Here is a 13,483-nt window from a genome sequence, read left to right as displayed (position 1 = left end):
GATGAGATGAGAAAAAAAAAGGACGCTTGCCGCGGTCGGGATCGAACCTTCGTCCTTCGCTTTATGAAGCCAACGACTCTCCGATTGCGCCATCGTCTCTCTCTCAATCTCTTTTTTTTTTCTTCTTTACGGCACATATTACGGCCTACAAAAGCTACCAGTCATCCAAGAAGATGCGCATATCACTCAGCTAAAATAAGCCGCCCGTCGAAACTCCGGCAAGCAGACGCATGCGTCCAACAGATGCAGCCATTCTGGTGGGTCACTTTGCGGAGCATCTACGCAGCCTGCCCCCGAAACATGGACTCCGTTGCGCGAGGGGGTTCCGCGTGCCTGCCAGTGGTGCGGCACTTCACCAACCTGTGCAATCCCATCACAACAAATGCACCACAGGGCACTCCAGTAGCATCTCGAAAAGGCAAGAGCCGAATTGTATAATGGACAACGTACATAATGTCCATGTCCTTTTTAACAGTTCATTGCAAAACATCCCAGAAAAACACCGCATCCCGGCACAAAACAAAGCAATGATTAATTGTTTCATTCGGGTCCCTCAGCATTAAATCATTTGGGCTCGTTGCGCAGCCGTTGACTTTTGGATTGACTTTTGGATTTTGTACGGCGACGATGGTCAAACGACGACGATGGGTGGGGAGGAGGCGTTCAGCTATCTGGTAAGGAATTCGTTTGCTGTCGTCTGAGTATGGACTTTGACTCGCACGCAGTTCGCACTTTGATTGCAGCGACTTTCACTTTGGCACTTCGCTGTTTGGTTTTCGCACGCAAGAAAGCTTCGCGTTTCAACCATCGTCGTCGTTAGACGTAGGAGCTTCTGATTTTTTGCAAATGCTGTTGGCCGGCGGGGCCGATACAAGGTGGCTTCGCAGAAGGTTTTTAGATGCAGAGCATCTGATTCACTCGACTTGTCCCTCCGGCGTCGTCGTCGGCGTTGTCCGACCCTCCCCCATTCTCCTCGCCGCGCCAGCTGCGCTCTCCGCCGCTCACCCCCTCTCCTCTCCGATAGCGAACACTCTCTTGCGAGGGGCATTGGATTGGATTCGATTGGATTGGATTAAAGTGGATTGTGTTGCGTCATAGCCGCGGCAGACGCGCTGGGGCCGGCGCATGTGCAGTACTCTCTCTTCCGCGGTTTCCTCTCCTTCGGGCGCGCTGCGCATATAACCGGTGTGCCGTTCTCCGGCGAAGCAACATCCACGCTTGGCTCAAACACCTAGAGTTCACGCCGCTTTACAAGTACGCCAACGTCGTCATCGACTGGAACCGGCTTACGCAGTCCCCTCAACGTTATGCGCGCTATAAAACGCGGTCCCTTCGCCGCTCCGCCTATGCGTCGCATCTACACAGGGGTTCCCGCGAAGGGAGGTGGGAGTTTTTTTGTATTGATACGTAACAGAAAAGCACTTATAGGATCATGTGCGGCGAAAATTTGCGCACAAACTACGCATACAAAATCAATGCGCAAACATAACACATAACAGGCAAAAGACAGAACTAGAACGACAAACTCCGAACAACAACATATGTGTGTGACCTAAACGCAACGCTGATCCAACGCACATGCGTTTGGAAAATTTTTTTAAACTTTGCCTTTCTTTTTAGAACACCCAGAGCAGAAGTTACAATCGTGAAAAACCTAATTCCGTGCCGCGAAAGTTTGAAAAGAAATACTAGGGGAAAACAGCATTCCTGACGCTGTGTATTTTCTCTATTTAAAACCCATGGCATGAAAACTATTTTGTAGCGTCAGCTACACTGGCCGAGGTTGAGCAGTTTCGCGTGGCTCTTGGAGAGCCGTGCTGCGCATGCGCGAGGAGCAGTAATGTCTCGCGGCACACAGCTGGCGCGCCGGAGCCACCGCCGTCACTGCATGGGATTGGATCGGATTAAATTGTATAGGATAGGATTGGAAATCGTTTTAGCAGCAGTAAGTATGATAATCAGCTAATCCTATAGACAACCAGGAAGCCTAAGAATAACCAGCTGAACCTTAGCTCACGTACGTTACGTATATTCTGGCATAGCGGAGCCAAGCAACTGCTAATTTTTTCTAGACCTTTTCGCGCGGTTTTCCGCTGCAATGGCATTTCGGCGATTTCTAAATAATGTCGCGATAACGGAGCACTGCGGATTGGTCTAAGCCTAGAAATGCAGGACGGGGGATGGGACCATATATGGCCGCGTTCACACTGCGGGCGCTATACGTACGCATCGTAAGCGTAAACGCGAAAAACGCAATGAGTTTGTTCAGACTATCGTTGCGTTGAGAGTAAAGTACACAACGTTTATTTGCTGCCAGCAGGGGCATAAATGTAGGGTCCGCAGCTTTTACGACAAGCACAGATGCGACTGTTACGGCGGAGCCAATGGGCAGAGCAGTTGCGGTTTTCACTTTCCGGTCACGTGCCTTCCGGCCTCCCCAGATGACCTTTCATCCGGTGACCGCCATCGCAGGCATCCGCCGATGCAACCTTGTAGAGCAACGCAGTATCGCCGGTCCTCAGCTTCGCAGAAAGATTGTGGAAATCTCCGTTAACGGCTAAATCGAGGAAGATCTGACCAACCCACATTGTTCTACGACGCCTGCGTCTGCGTCGGTTAGCGCTGGGACGATGACAAACTCATTTTGGGCTTGAAGAGCCTCGACCCCAGCTAACAGCCGCTTGCTGATCGGCGCCATGATGAAAATTGCGAAACGCAGCAAGGATTCTAGTTCACTATAGCAAGGAGGTTATACTAAACGTTATAACCTCCTTGAAACGCAGTTGCACCAGAGCGGTGATTGGCTGGTCGTAAAATACGTATCTTACCCCTTACAAAAATGCTTTTTTACATTCTGTAGACGTTCTGTTGACATCCTACCAACTTTATTGCTATCCTACATACTCTTACATTCTATTGACAGTCGTCTGTAAAAAGTCTACTGAATGTATGTTGACACCCGTCTGTTGACTGTTGTATGTAGAAAGTCTACTTAATTCACGTTGACATTTGTCTGTTGACGGTTGTATATAGAAAGTCTACCTCATTTTTGTTGACATTTGTCTGTTGACGAGCTTCTGTAGGATGACCACTAAAAGTGTTTTGACACGCTTTGTCTCAAGTTGAATTTAACGCAAACATCTTTTTCCTTCGTCCTGGAGTCCGATTTCAATTAATTCATATTGGTTTTTGCTAAATACCAGGACAGGTTCACAATATTTTGGGACAAACTATTTACTTGACTTTAACCAAATTACGTTACTTTGTTTGAATCAGGTTTTAAACACACACACACACACACACACACACACACACACGCGCGCGCCCGAGCGCCCGCACGCACGCACGCACGTACGCACACAGACACACATACTCTCTCTCTCTCTCTCTCTCACACACACACACACACACACACACGTATCTTTCTCTCTCCCTCTCTCTCTGCATGTATCTTCACACTTGTGCAGCCCGAGAAAAAAAAAGTAGCAAAAGGGAGCAACTTTCACTGTTCGTACCTCGAGCCGCGCAGTTTCTCCCTCGGAACAACCAGTTCGTCCCTCAGCCGCACGGGTTGGTACTTCACGACCCGCTCGCTTTCACTCTTCACGGTGATCAACATGACTATTCAGCGGTTCCGAACAAGCGCCAGCCAGCGGCATCAACCACGCGCAACCGCTCGTCACTGTGTTTTGATTTGCGCAAGCTAAGTGCCATGCATGGTTGAAAGGAACGAATTATGCCAGTAAATATTTCGCGACAGACTACTGGACGTGTCTCGAACAACGACGATAATCTAAAATCGCCTGCTATGCCCACCTAATACGGCCGGCGCAGATGTTTTGGTCGCTCTCGGCCAACCGCCAGCGGCGCCCCTCCCTCTTTGCGTACCTCCGGGAGAAACGCGTCAATCACCGGAGGCAGCCGAAACGCGGCGCGCAACCCATTCCAGATTTCCGTTTTGTTTAGTTACAGCTTGCAACAATAAAGTAAACATGAAGATATGTGCAATTGCTTACGTTCCAGTGTTTCGCGGTATTATATTTTGGAAATAATAACGCGTAGTTTTGTAAACATGCAATGAGAGGCGCGCCTCACCGCGGCATCGGCATCCCGCGGCTGGCGGGTATATATACATGAAGTGCACTGCAAGCATTCGTGCGGTGTCGGTGTCCTGCTTGCAAGCGCTTGTGGTTTTTGTGAGCTGGGGTTGTGTTGTTTGTTGTGTTGTGTTTCAGAAAGTGCGCGTGTGGATGTGTGGCTCCGCAAAATGTGAGCATCGCAGACGAGGTTCCCGAGGCCTAATCTGTTTCTGCTTTCATTTTTTTTTTTTCATTTTTGCTCCCACTAAACGATCTTTTAAAGGGCAATAATGACGACGTTCTATTAAGCTGTATCGACACCACGGTCTAGGAATGGCCGGCTTTTCTCACTGCATCACGTTTCGAATATCCTGTCAGAAACGCTTCGGTTAGCAACAGCGATTGAGTATAAAGTCTACAAAAAACTTTCTGTAGAAAGTCTACAGAAACGTTTCAGTTCAAACACGGTGGCCAATGGTTGACAAAAAGTTGGTAGGCTGTTGCTAGGAAGTCTATAGACAGTAAGTAGACAGTCTACTCAATGTTGGTAGCTTTTGTCGACTTTTGTCAACAAACATTGAACTCAATGTTGGTAAAAATTTTTATGAGGGACCGAAGGGCTCGATGGGAACATAGTCGGTTGACGGATGTTCCAGCAGTTGCGCAGATTGAGATAATTACGCCGCTTACGGCGGGTGCGACTGTAGTTTGAACGCGGCGTTTTATTAGGGCAACGTAAAATGTATAGCCAGCCAATTGCATCATGAAAAGCAATACAAAAATCAACTAATAAAGGCAACTCCGCATGCGCACTTTCGTAAACTGTTTAGTTAAAGTTCAGCGCTCGATCGTTGAAGTTAAGCGCTGCTACAGTTCCTAAATAAGGTCACAGAAGCAGCAGCCAAAAACGGCCGCAAGTAGCATGATTTACATTTGAGCTGTTTTGGGCAACGACAGTGGAGCAGCGGCCGTACAAATATCAGCTAGAAATTACCGAAATGTTAGTTGTGCACAAAATCAACGCACATCTCGTTAAAAAATAAGTGTGCTACAGTTTTGATTGATTGTAGGGTTTAACGCGCCGTAGTGGAGGGCTCCAGATTAATTTTGACCACTGTGCTACAGTTTTCAGCGCATAAACCAAGATGCAGTGCCCCTAGTAACGTGCTTTGACATTTGGCCTTGGTGGGAAGTTATGTTGCGGAAAAGTTTTCATGCTTCTGCTGAGTAACCTTGTTCCCTAATCACCATTCTGCTTAATAAAACTTGATCGTGCAGGGGTAACCTTGATCAGAACAAGGTCACCCCTGCAATAATGTATCACTGCACTCGTTGACCGTCGCGGACTGAACCGCTGCAGATTTTTATTTCTAACGCTATACGCCTCGAGCTTCGCGATCGCTGCGCCGCCTGCCGCCGCTTCTCCGCGGCGCTTACGGGAGGCGCGCTGCGTGGCCCATTAGGACTCATGCAGTGTTTTGGTTCTCTTTTGCTTCGTTTTGCCCTTCCGCACCCTAAACAACTTGTTGTGGTGATGTCTGTTATTATGGTGATGTCTGATGTGTAAGCAAATGGTACGTTTAGGGCACTTCAAAAAACAGCTGCGTCTTGCTAGAGTGCTCGAACGCCAACAAGAGCTATCTGGTGACGCGGTTCTGCGCGCTTGTAGGCCGTTCTTACGGGCGTCGGCGACGGCAGCAGCATATGACCACTGTCACCTCCGAATACGTCAGGCACAAGTAAATTCTGCTGTCGCTTCGTTTAGACCTGATACTGACACATTGAGAGGCTGGTTTCGTTTTGCAGCGCGGACAACGAATGCGGCTTTGTTTCGACTATATTCGTCGTAGAAAAATATGCTACGGGGATGTGATTACTCAACACTTGACAATAACTTGTGCCTTTTATGGGAACATAAGCCACGCGAAAATGTTAAGTATATTCCAAGGCTGTAGTTCGTTAGATATGTGCCCACTCACGCCTTATAGCAAGGACCAATTGGAAAGTTAATGAGATAACGGAAAAATAAATGATCTGTCAAGTCCCGAAGAAACAGAACAGCTCTTACGGGAATGAAAAAAAAAACCCATTGCAGCTTCTGAAATGCTAAAAACGTTTGTCGAAACTTAAGTAAGGTCGTGCTCATCAGGCCAACTAGATGCGAAATGCACTTGGGGAGGGGGGGGGGGGGGGGGGGACGTTTAACTGTCGTGCACAAATGCAGAGAGCGAAATCAAGGAATAAACGCTTTAGTAATCACACACACAAGCTGCACGTTCAATTTCCTTTAGTTTTTCGACTTCAACGCACAGCTGATCACTCGGTGGACACATTTTTAGAAGTACAGGGCAGGGAGTTCACAATGATAAAAGGCGTCGCTGGGTGTTGTATTTGATAAGGCCATCTGATTTAAGTTTGTGCTAGTTTCTGCAGGCCCCCTGTGTAATGTTTCGAAGACGCGTTTAGTCGTGGACGCGGCTTGCTTTATACGCCAGTCGCCGCGCTTCTCGCGGGGGATATCTGCATACAGATGATGAATGTTTGCGAGCGCTCACCTCGGGACAAGACGACCCAGCACTAAATTCTTTGTCGGGCGCGGACCCCAGGCATACTTTTGTACTATTTACCGTACTTCTTTTGTGGAATGTTCGTGCAATTTACGCCACATTTTTGTTCAAGGTAGTGATCAATATCCGAGGTATTATCAGGGGTGAGACAGCTGAATCAGATTTGGGAGCAGTTTTCGGAGCAGCGAAATCTCGATTTTGGAGCAGAAGGACCTTGATTTGGAGCAGGTGTTGAGATTTATTATGTCACCTTAGAAGCCTAAAAATCAAGTTTTTGGCAACTCGGGGGGAAGGGGGGAGTGCGATTTTCAATGGGTTTTGAACGTACACAACACTGAAACAGCCATTCAATGAAGTTTTTTCAACTAGAGTATTACAAGGCACAAACTGCATACCTTTTTACAAGCCATTTAAAATTTCTTAGGCGCTATGCATAGATAGCATGGAGTGCCGTTGAAAACATTGAAGCGAAAAACTAAGCAATCCTAAGGCATTTTCATTATCATGTGAATGCTGAAATTATTATTTTTGTAATCTGACTTGGCTTTACACACAATTGTAGAGGCATGGCAAAAGTTGCGCAAAGCGAGCTGAAAATTTTCGCATCCCACCAGCCCTGCCATTTCAATCCCCAAGGTGCGCATTCACTACGATCGCAATTTGAATAACGTCCGTATGTTTATCCACCTCCCTCTTGGCATTCAATTTAACCCCAGATAGATAAACCATTATTACTAGCGTGCAATAATAGCCCGTACCGCTATCGGCCACTGCTTGAACGTTTTGCGGCGATGTAGCCTTGGCCGCCACTTCTGCAGTGTCGATCGTCCCATTTCCGCCACTCGCAAGTTCGCTGTCAAAGGCAGCAATAATTCAGCGTTTTATTATAACACCGCAATGAGTCCGAAATTTCACTTCAAGCACGCACCGCGCCTCTCACTCGAGGCCGAAACACGGCGAATTCACGGGCCCCACGTTGTTTTTGATGAACTCCCGTTCTTCGAGTCACGCAACTTCCCTCAACAGATCAAACGACTAAATAAAAACCCAACCACCCCCATAACCAAAACCACAGTAGAAATCAGAGAAGAGCACTCTACTCTGCCTGAACCACGAGCAACTCCTTCGCCCGACGGCCATGTTTTCCAATATTCAACACACCAAGACGGCGGCACCCAGTAATGTCATTCCGTAGATATGGCGCCCCGAAAATTGCCGTCTTTTCATCAATTTTCACCAGTAGTTTGTCGCCTGAGTACACATACGTATTTTTTCTACAGGACTTTGCAATTGTTTTCCATGGGAAAACTTTAAAAATCTCCCAGAATATAACATGTGCAACCCGACATGGTGACCTTCGAAAAAACTATCTTGGGGACAATTTTATGCGGGTTTTATTGAATGATCAATCGATTAAACCTTTACCAATAGGATCACCTTGGCGGTGTTGGAAAATTATGCCGTCAGTAAGCATTTTTCCCCACTGAAACTGGCGGGAGCGTTAAAATCCTTGGCTGTCAGACTGTTTTGGAGCAGTTTGGCGCAATTTTTGCAATTTTCGAGCTTTTGGAGCAGCCTGGCGCAGGAAAGCAGATTTGTATCAAAAGTGCGCAATATGCGCAGCTGTCTCACCCCTGTATTATATTATCAATCGTAACTGGCGTACTGTCAGCTGTATGAGTGCTCCGCAGGGATATAAAAGCGCCCAAAACCAATTTACATCATGGTGTACAGGCATCTCATGGCCATCTGAGGAAACGCTGCTTACGGAGACACTGTTAATAAACTTCAGTACAGTGCAATTACGATCAGTTCCATGCGTATATGCCGACTTCGTGTCATTGGTCTGTGATACGCACGTGGCGCTCGTACAGACCGAATGTACCACACTAAGATCGCGCCAGGAACGTTTGCCCTCTCGTAAATACACCACGTTTGCGAACAGAGCGATTGCCCCACAGTAATCCGTGTTTCGACCGCATGCAAACGTTAAATTTCAGTCTCGAACGTGCCCGAAAAGTAGCGCCGACTATGCGGAGCGGGACGGCGACTCCCGCGGTTGGTTTCGAAACAGACTGCTAGGGGGATTTCAGTGGCGCCCCTACAGGCAGCGCTCGAGGCACAGTCGCCTACTAGACAGGCGTTTGCGAAGGCGAATCGAACTTCTCCGTATTGACAGCTCTGGATTTTTACCACCAGGGCTGCTTAAACTTGAGCTTGGTCCGTTGGCGTTCGCAAAAAAAAAAAAACAAGAAACTTTGCCGCGCGCCGCCCTGCTCGACCTTCACCCAGCCGCGTAGGCGGAGCCAAACCTCGCCCAGCTATGATGTCATCGCGCGCACCGCAACAGTGTTGACCGCAACCGCTCGAACTTCGAGAACACTCTGCCCAGCGTTTGTGGCGTGATCTCTCGCGTGCTCTTCTCTTCGCCAGTTCACGTTTGTTCGCGCCTGATGTGGGGAAGCACAGAACAGCTCGCGCTACCAGACGCCGAGTTGGCGAAGCCGGTTGCCGCCGGATATAGCGCGTGCTAACGTGGTCCACTTTGGGAAGAGACGTGAAAGAGTGCGGACAAGACGATCCGGGCAGGCTGCCAGTCATGGAGAACTTTCAGCGGCAAGTTCAAAAATCCAATAATCCAGAGGTGCCGCCGGCTCTGCTGTTTCTCCAGCCTTGCACCACTACTGCGCCAATCTTTTTCTTTTTTTTTTTTTTTTTGAAATCGCGTCTTGGCAACTTTTGACTCCAGATGCACATATTTACAGTCTTTGTCAAAAGTTTTTCCGCCGTGGCAAAAGTTAATTAGCTACAAGGAATTCAAAATACGAGCTTACCTTTTGAACGGGACTGAAATGTTTTATCCCCGAAAGCTGGCGGCTAAAGCGCCTTTCCTTCTTACTGTCACAAACTAATTTGGCCACACTTAAGCGTTTGGTACTTTGCTTCGAATTCTTTGTCGCCCGGAACCTTATGGCGTGACCTGGGAAATGTTGAGAGACTGTGCATGGTTTGATGTATATATGGTAATGATTGCCTCGAACTTTATAATAAAGGGGAGGAATAAACGTTTATTGTGCACACCACGATGTGCTCAGCTTCCCAAGTCCAGGAGGCCGCGAGTCCGAGCTGCGTCCAGAGCTCGTTGCACCCGGGCTTGCTGTCGCTCTGGTGCTGAGCTGGTCAGCTCGGACTCCCACTGCTCAGGGTTGGTGGATGGGATGGAGTTAGGGTGGTGAGGACAAGAGAAAACAAGGTGGTAAGTCGTGAGAGGTATGTGACAGTGCGGGCAGTTGTAGGGGAAAAGGGACGGCGATATGTGGTGTAGGATGGGGTGATTATAGAAGGTTTCAGTTTGCAGGCGGCGATAAAGCGTGGCGTGGTGTGTTGGGAGGGAGGGGTGGGGCGGGGGGTATATTCTTCGTGTGTGCCTGTAGTGGGACAGTATGGCACTGAAGGTGGAATCAAGGGCAGGGAGCGTGTCTTCAGTGGTGGGAGGGTAGCAACCAGTGTCGGTCCTTGAAGTTGGGAGTGCCCGGTAGTGCAGATCGCGGGCTGCGGCATGAGCCGCTTCATTCCCAACCAGGCCGGCATGGCCAGGAGTCCATACAATGGTCACTTCTAGGTCCGGAGGTAGGTAGCGTAGCATGGGTAAGGCTTGCTGTGGGGCGAGACCGGCCTGGTAAAGGCGGCAGGCTTGCTGTGAATCGCTAAATGGTGAGATAAGGCTGATTTCGATGTGTAGTAATGGCATGGGCGATGGCCAGGGCTTCGGCTTCGGGTGTAGGCATATTTCGGTAAGTTGCCGCAGTAAGGGTGTTGCCAGAAATGTCCAGGGTGACAAGCGTAGCCGGAGAATTGGGGGAGGGATGCGCAACGTCCGTGTAACGGGTCTGCGGGTCATTAACGCTTCTCGAGGTGGCGTACTCGAGCTTCTCTTCGCGCCCGGTTGTAAATGGGGTGCATGTGCCTGGGTATGGGCGCTGTTCTGAGTTGTTGCCGAATGGAAAGGGGGATGCGCTGTAGGTTAAGACGAGCAGGGGGCGGGGTTCGGCCTATATTATGAAGGACCTGACGGCCTGTGGGGGTGAGGGCAAGTCTTTGCAGCTGAGATACGCGCTGGGCTTCGATAAGTTCATTCAGGGTGTTGTGGAGGCCAAGTTTCATGAGTCGTTCGTTCGCGGTGTAAGTAGGCAGGCTGAGGGCTGATTTGTACGTCTTTCTTATGAGGGCGTCCAACTTGCTAGTCTCTTGGGGTTTCAGATTGACGAAGGGGGTCCCATAAGTGATACGGCTGGTAAGCAAGGCTTGTACGAGGTGACATGTGTCTGACTCTGGCAGTCCATATGAGGAGCCCCGGATACGGCGAATGAGATGCGTCAGCTGGGAGACTGTCTTGTGTAGCTGTGGTAGGAGAGCTGACCCGGATCCGTCTTGATGGAATGGAACTCCCAAGATGCGAAGCGTGGGAACTTGTGGGATGGAAGCACCGGATATGCTGACCTGGGGATCGGGAGTTGTGTTAGCTTTTCTTCCCCTAGTGCGAGCACGAAGAACGAGAAGGCCAGATTTAGTAGGTTCGCATGTTAGTCCTCTAGGTTGGAGATATTCCATTGTTGTGTCAATAGCTTGCTGTAGGCTGTCTTGCTGCTCACCGCTAGAGCCCCGGGTTGTCCAAATGGTGAGATCATCAGCATAGAACGCGTGGTGAATTCCAGGAATTTCTTGCAGCTTGGCCGGGAGGTGGAGCATGGCGATGTTAAAGAGTAAAGGTGAAATAACCGAACCCTGGGGTGTACCTTTGGCCGGGGTGGGGAAACAAGTTGAGGTGAGGGGGCCCAGGCGGAGAGTTGCTGTTCTGTCTCGCAAGAAGGCACTGACGAATTGAAAAGTTCGCAGTCCACATCCCGTGGTGTTTAAGTTATCTAGTATGGCCTGATGTGTAACATTGTCAAAGGCTCCCTTGACGTCTAATGTAAGAATGGTCTTCGGGGTGGTGCGGCTGAGGTGGTCAAGCACCTCTTCCTTGATCTGGATGAGCACATCTTGCGTGGAAAGGTGTTGGCGAAAACCAAACATGGTGAGAGGGTAGAGGTTCTGCTTTTCTAAGTGATCGGATAGGCGTTGATGTATCAGGTGTTCAAGAAGCTTTACGAGGCAAGAGGTCAGAGAGATTGGGCGGAGAGTGGTGGGGGTGAGGGGTTTGTTCGGCTTCGGGATGAGGCTGATGTCCGAATGTCGCCAATCTGCCGGGAGGGTTCCTGCTTGCCAGTGAGCATTGAAGAGAGTGAGGAGTTCCTGCAGGGTCTCCTCATCCAAGTTACGGAGTACACGGTATGTGATGTTATCTTTCCCGGGCGTGGTATTGCGTGTGAGGCGGGCAAGCACTGCGGTGAGTTCCGTTAAGGTAAAAGGGGCATCGAGGTCTTCATTGGGACTACCGGTATAGTGGCTGACGGGAGGAGGGGGATAGGAACTTGGGTGGCCGAAGAGATGATGCTGGATCGACTCAAGAAGGCATTGCGAGGGGAGATCACTGTTCTTGATGAGGCGTTGTATCTTATGGTCGGTATGCCGCCGGGTATTAGTGGGATCGAGAAGAGAGCGAAGGAGGTGCCACGTCCTTTTTGAGTGTAACGTGCCCTGCAGTTGTAAACAAAAACCATTTTTATTGTTTCGCTAACGACAGCTCTGCTGGAGAGCAACTGCCAGATCTCTGTCGTTAAGACAAAGCAAGATTTCTTAAACCATGCATATTAAATCCGCACACAGGCAAAGTAGGCCTGGCAACAGGGCACCGGCCATAGAAATGTCATGAAGGGCGTCAAGCATATGTCACCCGAAAAGAGTGAATTCCGTTTTCGAACAATAGGACATTGATCGGAGTGGAGTGGGCGTCCCCTTATAAGCTGTCTCTAACCTTCGGTTAAACGCTGCTGATTGCTCATTAAATAATGTATTTTTTCTTTGCGCACTACATGTAAAACCAACGTGTTTGGCTTGTCTTATCGTGCACCTGCTTGCAGTTAGTTCTTGCACTTGCTGTTCTTTTTTTGCATATTGGCGTGTTGCTAACGCGCTGTTCGATCCTCTATGCGTCAGGAAACTGCGCACCAATACTTTGTGTGGACATGTTTTCTTTTTTTCAACCGAAGCTTGTATTGACTCACTTGTATCGTGGGAGCTCGTGGTGGTGTTCCAGGAAATTAAGCGCTCCAGGTCTTAACAGGTCTCGGAGGCCCTCTGAGCCCCCTCCACCCCTCCCCCTGACCCAGCCGAGAACGAAAGTCTCTCTCTCTCTCTCTCGTTCTCAAGCAAACAACGCTTCCATGGTGGGAATCGAACCTGGGTCTCTCGCGTTATGGACCCGACGTCTATCCGGTTCCGCCATTCGGACACGCTATTCATTCGAAGAGTAGACTTGGAAAAAATGTCCGCCGGGTGGGATCCGAACCCACAGATAAAGAATTTGGAAAGGAAGAAAGAAAGTGGAGAAAAAATACCCGCTGGGTAGGATCCGAACCCACGATGGGTTCGGATCCCACCCGCCGGCATTTTTTCTCCACTTTCTTTCTTTCCAAATTCTTTATGTTTCAATTACCTACCACATCCTCCTCTTTGCTTTCCGAGGTTTTCTTGACTGCCAACCCTTATTTCTGTCTTATTTCAACGACCCCCTCATTTCCTATTCTGATTCGCTATATACATACGCACACTTATACACAGAGATTTTGACACAGAAAAAAAAAACGCGCTCAAGCATTAACTGCAAGACAAAGAACGGAAGTATGAAAAAAATGCATCGAACATCACCATTTTTGCAATTAAAACTAGTGACAA

General features: G+C 49.0%; 1 protein-coding gene across 1 annotated transcript in view; it reads left to right on the top strand.

The window, feature by feature from the left end:
• The window catches only part of LOC144138495 (pre-mRNA splicing regulator USH1G-like), a 235,448-nt gene that overhangs the window by 210,406 nt on the left and 11,559 nt on the right, over positions 1-13,483 (top strand). The window lies entirely within an intron of this gene.

This window comes from Haemaphysalis longicornis, unplaced genomic scaffold (genome assembly GCF_048455015.1).
Source record: "Haemaphysalis longicornis isolate Haplotype H1 unplaced genomic scaffold, Haemaphysalis longicornis Haplotype H1 scaffold_5, whole genome shotgun sequence".
Lineage (NCBI taxonomy): Eukaryota > Metazoa > Arthropoda > Arachnida > Ixodida > Ixodidae > Haemaphysalis > Haemaphysalis longicornis.
The sequence above is the reverse complement of the archived record's forward strand: the minus strand, read 5'-3'. Positions and strand labels throughout refer to the sequence as shown.